This window comes from Hordeum vulgare, chromosome 2H (assembly GCF_904849725.1).
Source record: "Hordeum vulgare subsp. vulgare chromosome 2H, MorexV3_pseudomolecules_assembly, whole genome shotgun sequence".
In the NCBI taxonomy this organism is placed as follows: Eukaryota; Viridiplantae; Streptophyta; class Magnoliopsida; order Poales; family Poaceae; genus Hordeum; species Hordeum vulgare.
Genome location: NC_058519.1, coordinates 229,167,604 through 229,177,884, shown reverse-complemented (window position 1 = coordinate 229,177,884; position 10,281 = coordinate 229,167,604).

The window sequence follows — 10,281 nt, the reverse complement described above, 5'->3', positions numbered from 1 at the left end:
AAGAATCTGAACCCCAGATCAAATTCCTCAGGAGGACCAAAGTCTTCAAGAGGATCAAAATCCTCAACTGGTCAAAACTATGCTCATACCCGTGCTTATGCGTCTAACATGCAGGGAAACTACAAGAAATATGATTATGAGCGCTATTCTTCAAATCATTATGTTCATAAATCCTCAAACCAGTTCTCTGCATACTCATATGAGTACTTTAACCCCCCTACTGTTAAGAGAAGTGCATTAGCTTCAATGCCACCTTTCTCATATGGTGCTCGCATGATGATGAACGCTTTGCCACCCCTTCAGATGTGGGTGGTGAAGAAATCAAACTAATCACTTCTGCAGGTCAGGTCTCCAGATGAATATCATCATCTGAAGAATTTGCTGGAGACCTGAGGAAATGCTTGATAGGACGCAAGCTAATGATTGATGAAATAAAAATATTTCACACGTCCTTACATTTCTGTTATGATGAAATTAGTATCATATTCTTCAAATTTGAAGCATATGAGATGGTAAGCTGTACTAATTCATCTGCAGGATGACAAACCCAAAAATACTGAGTGGGTTCTCGATAGTGGCTGCACAGATCACATGACTGGTGATAAAAGCCTACTGATGAATATGCCACTAACTCCATCACCTCTGAAGCAAATCACATATGCTGATAAAGGTAAAAGCAAGGTATTGGGACTTGGCAAAGTAGCTATTTCCAAGGATAGGCATATGGACAAAGTGATGCTTGTTGAATCCCTTGGTTTTAACCTCATGTCAGTCTCAATGCTTTGTGATCTTGATATGATTGTTATCTTTGGTAGATATAGATGTGTAGTCATCATGGAATCTGACAGATCCAAAGTCTTCGAAGGTGTAAGAAGAGGGGATTTGTACATTGTTGACTTCTCTACAGGTCCTCAACCAGCCACTTGCTTACTAGCAAAAACCTCAGAAGGATGGCTGTGACACAGAAGACTAGGTCATGCAGGCATGAGGAATTTGCACACACTTGCCAAGAAGAAGCATGTCATTGGCATCGAATCAGTCAAATTCCTCAAGGATCATCTCTGCGGTGCTTGTGAATCTGGGAAAATGACCAGATCCAAGCATCCCTCCAAAACCATCATGACCACTACCCGTCCATTCGAATTGCTTCATATGGATTTATTTGGACCTACTCACTATGCCACACTAACCAATGCAGCATCTTTATATGGCTTCGTCATAGTTGATGATTATTCCAGATACACTTGGGTGCATATTATAGTATATAAAACTGAAGTGCGGGAAATCTTCAAACGATTTTCTTCAAGGGCCTCGACGAACTTCGGCATCAAGATCAAACATATCAGGAGTGATAATGGAACCGAGTTCAAAAACACTGGTCTTGATGATTATCTTGATGAACTTGGTATTACTCACGAATTGTCTGCTCCTTATACTCCTCAGCAGAATGGTGTCGTCGAAAGAAAGAATAGGACTCTGGTTGAAATGGCAAGAACTATGCTTGAAGAATATCAGACTCCTCGTCGCTTCTGGCGTGAAGCAATCAACACTGCATGTCATATCATCAACAGGGTATATCTTCTCAAATTCATCAAGAAAACCTCATATGAACTCCTCACTGACAAGAAACCCAATGTAAGTTATTTCAAAGTCTTCGGTGCAAAATGTTGGATTAGAGATCCTCATCATAGCTCAAAATTTGCACCTAAGGCATATGAAGGTTTTATGCTCGGTTATGGAAAGGACTCGCACACCTACAGAGTCTTCAACAACTATCACAACAAAGTTGTTGAGACTATAGATGTGCGGTTCGATGAAACTAATGGCTCGCAAAGAGAGCAATTGCCTTCTGATCCAGATAAGCTGTCTCCTGAGGAAGCGATAAAGCTTAAGCCTACTGAAGACATTGTCCCCACTGAGGAAATTGGTGAAGAAACAATCCCCATCGCTGATGAAAACCAAGAAGATGCTCCTGAGGAAATTGCAACAACACCACTTCCTCAGCCCAGACAAAATCCTCAACCAGCTCATCCGAGGATTGCAAATGAAGTAGAACTTGACAAAATCCTCAACGACATCAACGCGCCAGGTCCTCTCACTCGCTCAAAAGCTTCACACTTAGTTAACTTTTGTGGGCATTTTTCTTTTGTATCTATCACAGAACCCTCAAAAGTAGCTGAGGCTTTTCTGGAACCGGAGTGGATCCAAGCCATGCAAGACGAACTTCTTCAATTCAAGCTGAATGACGAATGGGAGCTCGTCAAACGACCAGATCCTCGCAAGCATAACATTATCGGCACCAAGTGGATTTTCCGAAACAAGCAAGATGAGGAAGGTCAAGTGGTGAGGAACAAGGCACGACTTGTAGCCCAAGGCTACACCCAGGTTGAAGGAATAGATTTCGATGAAACTTTTGCACCTGTTGCTAGACTTGAAGCTATTCGAATCCTACTTGCTTATGCTAATCATCATAACATCATCTTATACCAAATGGATGTGAAAAGTGCATTCCTCAATGGTAAGCTTGAGGAAGAAGTATATGTTGCTCAGCCCCCAGGTTTTGAGGATCCAAAGAATCCAGACAAAGTCTTCAGACTCAAAAAGGCTCTGTATGGCCTCAAGCAAGCCCCTCGGGCATGGTATGATACATTGAAGGAATTCCTCATGAAGAAAGGCTTCAAACCTGGTTCAGTCGATCCAACTCTTTTCACAAAATCTTATGATAATGAACTGTTTGTATGTCAAATATATGTTGATGATATCATATTTGGCCGTACTGACAAAAGATACAGTGATGAATTTGCCTATATGATGAGTGAAGAATATCAGATGTCTATGATGGGGGAGCTGAAATTCTTCTTAGGTCTTCAAATTCGTCAACAAAGCAATGGAATCTTCATATCACAGGAGAAATACCTCAAGGATGTTCTGAGGAAATTCGACATGCATGAATGCAAAGGTGCCAAGACTCCAATGCCTACCAACGGTCACCTCGGCATTGATGAAAATGGTAAAGATTTCGATCAGCAGGTATACCGTTCTATGATTGGTTCTTTATTGTATCTATGTGCATCTAGGCCAGACATAATGCTTAGTGTTTGCATGTGTGCACGTTTTCAAGCAAAACCGAAGGAATCACACCATAAGGCTGTGAAACATATTCTTCGATACTTAGCTCACACACCAACACTAGGATTATGGTATCCCAAGGGCTCCAATCTTCATCTGGTAGGGTATTCTGATTTAGACTATGCTGGTGACCGTGTGGATCGCAAGTCAACATCTGGCACATGCCATTTCCTCGGAAGATCACTGGTTTGCTGGTCCTCAAAGAAGCAGAACTGCGTATCACTCTCCACTGCCGAAGCTGAGTACATTGCTGCTGGTTCTTGCTGTGCTCAATTACTATGGATGAAGCAAACCCTCAAGGACTATGGCATCAACATGAAGAATGTGCCTCTCTACTGTGACAATGAGAGTGCAATCAAGATTGCCTACAACCCAGTACAGCACTCGAAGACCAAGCACATCCAGATTCGTCATCATTTTCTTCGGGATCATGTCCTCAAGGGCAATATCCTCATCGACCATGTGAAGACTGATGATCAACTGGCTGATATCTTCACTAAGCCCTTGGATGAGAAAAGGTTTTGCAAGTTGCGGTGTGAGCTAAATATCTTAGAGTCTTCAAATGTTTTGTAAAAACATGCACACATCCTAACACTTATGCAAAGTTGATGACTTAGATGTGCAACACATGATGAAACGATTTTCTTCAACCAATGAAGAAAGTCACTCTGAATGTGAAGAAATTAACGAAGAAATTGATTCTCAGGGCCCTACGACAATTGTACGCGGCGTCTGTAATCAACATTCTTATATGGTGGGCAACGCCACCTCCAAATGTGAAATTCCTCAAGATGATTTTCTTCAAATGATCAAATTCCTCACAATGCATTTTTCTTCAAAACAGTTGTTCTTCATTGTGATGATCTATTGCAAAATCTTCAAAAACACTTGATGACTTTCATTTGCCTAGGTAGACTGTGATTTCTAGTCCTCAACAGCATTCACTTATTGCTATTTCTTCAAGTTGATGTTTCTGCTAAGTAAATGTGATCGGACCCTATTTTCCCTCTATGCTATACTTATCCAGTCTATTCAATTCTTCATTTGCGTTCTACTTGAAACTTTGTTCAAAATCCTCACTGCATCCTTGCCAGCTGATGATTTTGTAACGAAAATCCTCAAATCTTCGAAAAATTGTTTTCTTCAAAGGAACAGTAACTGAACCCCCACTTCCCATGATTGGATAGCCACGATCTCCACTATCTCCACCGCATCGTACGGGAGCTACACGTGTCCTGCGGAGACGTAGAGGCAAGGGCTATTCGGTCCGAAACTTTCGCGCCAAACAGTAACTTTCGGGCTATAAATATGTCCTTAACCCCCTCGGTATCATCTTCTTCGCCTCATCGCTCTCCTGCCACAGCACACCGAACCCTAGCGCCACCGCTGGTAGTCTTGTCGCCGGCAAGGAAGAGCTTCACTGCCTCAACCTTCTCGCCGCCAGGATCACGTCGGAGACGGAACATCTACGTCCGCCGCTACCGTAGACGTCCTCTGCTGCCAAGTTAGGGTGCATTGGACACTTGACCGAAGAGCCTCTCCATCACCACCTTTTTGTGTTCTTCGTTCGCACCTTCGAGGGTAATTATATCCCATTTTTACAACAGATTAGATCTGAAATTTTACCTCTCCCATGTGAAATCTGTTTTTCCTCAAGATACGATGCGCACATGATTCCTCAAACACTACCCATCACCACAATCATTGATGAACTAGCTAAGCATCTAAGATTTTCACGAGATTCCTCAATTGTGCGAATTTTCGGATCTGTACAACTCTGGAACCCATGAACAGAATGCTTAAGCAAATTCCTCAACCACTGGTTATATTCCTCAAACTGTCAAACTTTTTCATTTTCTTCAAATCTGAGAACGCATATGACCTCTCCAAAATTCCTCGCAACTATACTCTGTTCACAGGTACACACATGTCAGCTGATGAATCTCTCGGTTCTCATCACATTAACTCATTTGCAGCGTTTCTGGAAGAAACTCTTCAAGGCTCATCAGAATCCTCAAGAGTTCAAAATCCTCAGAAAGTTCCTCGTCTGAAGAAAATGGAGGAAGAAAGGAAACAGAAGGGAGGAAAGAAACTGGAGCAGAACACAGCTGTTGATATTCCTGATGACATATACCTGGACTATTGCACGCCTGATGATGAACCTGAGACTATGCCTAAAAGAAAGATTAGGCTGCAGAAAATTGAACGCAGATGGGCAAAGGAGTGGAAGGAGTACAGGTTTGTGACTCCAAAATATGCGAAGAAATTCGCTTTGAAGCCTCCTGGCAGAAGGGCCCCACTTGAGGATCATCAAGTAGCTCATCCCTCAAGTCTTATGACACTTGATGACTACCCAGATGAAAAAGAAAGGCATCTGGCCAAGCTCAAGAAGCAAGTAGAAACAGCAGTGAAGAAATTTCATGAATCCTCAGCTGCTGCCTCCGGTGCTGCTCATTCCTCAGCAGCAGAAACCTCAGGCTCCGAGATTCCTCAACCAAAGTCTGTGCCAACAAAGCCAAAAGCTTCAAAGCCCCAAGAGAAGTTTGCACAGACTTCTGTCACCAAACCCTCAGCTCCAAAACCCTCGGTTCCAAAACCGTCAACACCAAAACCATCAGCGTCAAAACCCTCAGCACCAATCGCATCTACACCAAAGTCCTCAGCTCCACCTCCAAAGCCAGTACAGAAGAAAGTCGTGAAGACTACGACTGCCAGCTCCAGCTCCTCACTCCCAGCTGCAACTAGCTCGGAGACAAAGTCTTCAACACCTCTTTTGAAGACTTTGACAACAACTGAACCTGCACCTCTGCCCAACCCCAGCAAAATCATCAGAGTCCCGTCTGCATCAGAGGGAAGTGAAGAATATGATGATGAAACTCTGGAAGCCATCATCAGGAACAAGCAAGAAAGGGTAGCACAAGCATAAGGCAGTGCTATTCCTATGGCGATGGACCCCAAGGTCCTCCTCGACTTCATCAATGTGTGGTATGAAGACCCAAACACACCCATTGATGATTTGAAACTTCCTCCTGGTGTTAGCCACATGGTGGCTACCTTCATAAACGAAGCCAAGTGGAAGGAACAGAAGGCCAAGCAGGCAAAGATTGCAAAGGCCAGAAAGGAGAAATTCCTCAGGCAAAATGTTCTCAAGCCGACGCCTGAAGCATTGGTGTCCACCCAGGCAGAGCTGCAAGTCTTAACTGACAAGTGTGAGAAACTGTCAGATCGCACAAGCATCAAACGCAATTTCATCAAGCTAGCCACTAGTGCTGTTGATGACCACAACAAACGTCACCCCCCACCAGCACCGACTCCTCAGCCCCTGGTTGAACAGCCAGAAGATGCATCTCCTGTTGAGGAGGAAATTCCTCAAGCTGAGGAACAACACCAAGAGCGCCGTGCTGATGAGCCGGCCATTGAAGAACTCATCACTGAGACTGCTCCTGATGAAACTGCTACTGATCCAGCTGCTTCACCAAAGCAGGCTGATGACTCTGTTCCAGCTGGTTCCTCACTGCCAGCTGAAGAATCTGTTGAGAAATCACCTTCACCAAAAACTTCAAAGGTGAAGAAGTTAATCCCGTCTGCATCAGACGCGAAAAAGACAAGGGCTGCTGAGAAGGAAGCGAAGAAGAGAAAAAGCTTCCTCGGCAGAAGAAAAGATTGAGGCAAAACGCCTCAAGGAAACTGAAGAATCTGCCCCTCTGGACCCGGTGCCTCTTAATGTTGCACCCTCATTTGAAATGGTCGTCGTTGGTGACCACACTACGAGGGCAGATGAGGAAATGAAGGATGCTGCCTCTGAGGAGCATACTGATGAGGAAATACAAATTGATGACAGTCCTCAACCTCATATTCCTCAGAAAGAGACTACTGAAGCTTCAGCTGCAGCAGCTGATGAATCTGCTTCTGCCACAAAGTCAGCTGATGAAAATCAAGCTGAAGAAAATGTCCAGTCTGAGCAGGCTCCTCCCACTGAACAGGCTGACCAAACTCCTCAAGCTGAGAAGGAAGAAGAAATTCCTCAGCCTGATGCTCAGCCAGAGCAAGAAATTCCTCACCCTGAGGAAACTGCTGAAGAAAATGTTCCCGCCCTGACAATGAATTCATTGTCCTCAACCCAGAATCTGCCATGGTTGTTTCCCCTCCCATTCCTCAGCACAATCTCAATCCAGTTCAGCGCCTGCCATTCTCGAAGAGGCCAAAGTTTCAGAAAGAGAATTTCTTTGAGGAACGCATGTATTTCATCGGAGAGAATCCTTATGACAGGCCTCAAATGAGGCATCTGAAGTTTTGGACAAGGACTCAGATGAACTACTATGCTTCAGTGCTCTGTGGACGCAACAAGATATTCCAGCACAGGCACATTCCTCATGATGAACTTGAAGAGATTCCCTGCATGGAACCAGTCCTCAGTGTACTACATGATGCAGGTTTGCTCCCTATGTGCTCCGACATATCAGATTGGAATAGTGAGCTAATTCTTCAGTTCTATTCGACTCTGCACATCTCGGGCAATGCTGATGACATCAACACTTGGGTGTTCGACTGGATGACCCAAAATACTCACTACAAGGCTCCAGCGTCTGAACTACTCAGAGAACTGCCCGTACCAATTCCTTCAGAAGGGGCAGCGAAGCTTTATGGTGAGCGTGAGCTGCCAAATGGAATGATGGAAGTCCTCATGAAGCCTTTGGCTGCAGGAAAACCCTCAAGAACCACATTCCTCGTCCATGAGCTCAAGTACACACCCCGGTCTGTCTACCGCATTCTCTGCAGTGTGCTAGCGCCAATCAAAGGCCATGATGATGACGAAGATGTCGTCGGCCTCATGAAGAATATCCTCTTCAACATCATTCATGGTATCCCCATGAATATCCATGATTTCTTCTTGAGGACTTTGGCTGACAATGCAATGTGCCCATATGATCACAAAATTTATGCACCATGGATCATGAGATTCCTCAGGACAAGGACAGGCATCAACTTTCACGCAGATTTCCAGAACCATGTTGGTTATATGCCTCCTATCCGGGTCAACAAGAAGACTTTCGAGCCTATTGAGGGAAAAGGAAAGTCTGTAATTGATGAAGGAAGCATGCCTCTTGATGGTCAATTTAAAGAGCCAGATGCATATTCCTCATGGGACGATATTGAGACTCGTCCACCAAGCCCAGTTCCTCCTCGCGTGCTAAACACCAGAGAGCTTCTTCTCAGTCTTCATCAGAAGGTGGATCACAACCACAAATGGATCAAACGCCAGTTTGGTGCCATTGTGAAAACCCTCACTGAGACACAGAACAGTGTGAAGCTAAATCATCACTATCCGCATGAGGTTTTTGATCGCACCTGGGCTACCCTTGCACATCTGAAGACCCAGACTGAGCTTGAAGAATTGAACTTTGAGCAGGACTTTGACTGGCCGTGGCCTCCCAAGAAGAAGTTCAGGCCCATTCCTGTGCCAGATCTTGAAGACAGCTCCTTCTCGTCATTCCGCACCGCCGAATATGATGAGGAACAACTCGACACCGCAACAGGACCAAGGAAGAAGACTACACCCAAGAAGCGCCAAGGATCTTCATCAACCGCAAAGAGATGAAGTCTTCACGGGCGTTAGTCCTCAGTTTGTCCCTTTTTGTCACTTGATGAGAAAGGGGGAGAAACTTGAGAGTTAGTCTTCAAACGAGATTTATTTTTGGGGCTTATGAACTATATTTAAGTTACAAACTCTTGGCTCTTCTGAAGTTTTTATGTAATGAGTTGTAACTTAAGCCCGATGGTACTCTGACGCTTTTGAACGTTTTTCTTCGCATGCTTATTCCTCAAGTTTTAATGCACGCATGCTGAAATTCGTCAGATACCATTTGCCATCATGCATCCTCATTTTCTTCATATGATATGTTATATGTATGCATGATTTACAAGATTCAGGGGGAGATCTCCATGATATAAATCATCAATGTGCATATGCTATAAAAGAAAAATCCTCAAGGTATGCACATCTTCAGGGGGAGTCTTTGTGAATCTTGTTTTCAAATTCCTCAAATGAGTATTTACACTTCATATTTTTGATCCCTGTTGAAGACTTAACCTAATTGTCATCAACCACCAAAAAGGGGGAGATTGTAAGTGCATCTAGTGCCCCTTAGTGATTTTGGTGGTTTGAAGACTTATAGGTTAAGTATCTAATGTGTTTTTAAGTGTACACAGGATCTATAAGTCATTGAGGAGTTTGAGATATTTGAAGAATATCGACCCCTAAAAATATATGGCTTCAGTTGAAGAAATTGGTCTGAAGCTGAAGAAATGAATCGCGAAGAATTTGCGATGAAATTGATATTCCTCATGAAGATATTGATATTGAGAAGATCGGTGGTTCCTGAAGAAAATCGTTCTAAAGAAATTGAAGCATGAAGATTTACGTTTTCTGTTTTACTTTCTTCGCATTTGATGAATAGGAACACCGTACTGTTAAAGGGGGTCAAAGTAACGCTATGGAATGAATTTCCTCATGATGCTCAACCCAAGCCAAATCCTACCAAAAGCCTCAAGTGAGGAATATGAGTGACATGAGGACTCTCACAGTTGAGAGTCCCGACCGTTTCGATAAGCCACGCCAAGTCACTGATCTTATCCACTCCAACGGTCATATTATTTAAGGGCATTAATGTCAAATCATGTCGGGATGCTCCCAGGCTATAAATAGCCGCCCCCCACAACCACTAGCTGGTTGGCTGCTCCGTTAGAAAATGACACTTGTCATAAGAGCAAACCAAATTCCTCAGAGCTTTCGAGAGTAAATCATCAGTGAGGAAATACACCACCCACCGAAACCACAAACCAAACCTAGTGATTGAGCATCACCGAAGAAGTTGTTCCTGTGTGGGACTGAAGCCTTTTACCTTTGAGGACTGTGCATCTTCCAGACGGTTAGGCGTCATGGTCTAGAGCAATCTAGCAGTCAATTGTGGATCGCCGGGTGACCGAGTTTGTGAGGGTTTGGAAGTCTGCCCTGAAGACTTACCACGAGTGTTGGGCGAGGACTGTGTGTCCTTAGCTCAAGGAGAATACGGTAGGGACTGTGTGTCCCGGGACTGTGTGTCCCGGGACTGGGTGTCCTTTGGTTTAAATACCAAGCCGCTCCAAACCAGA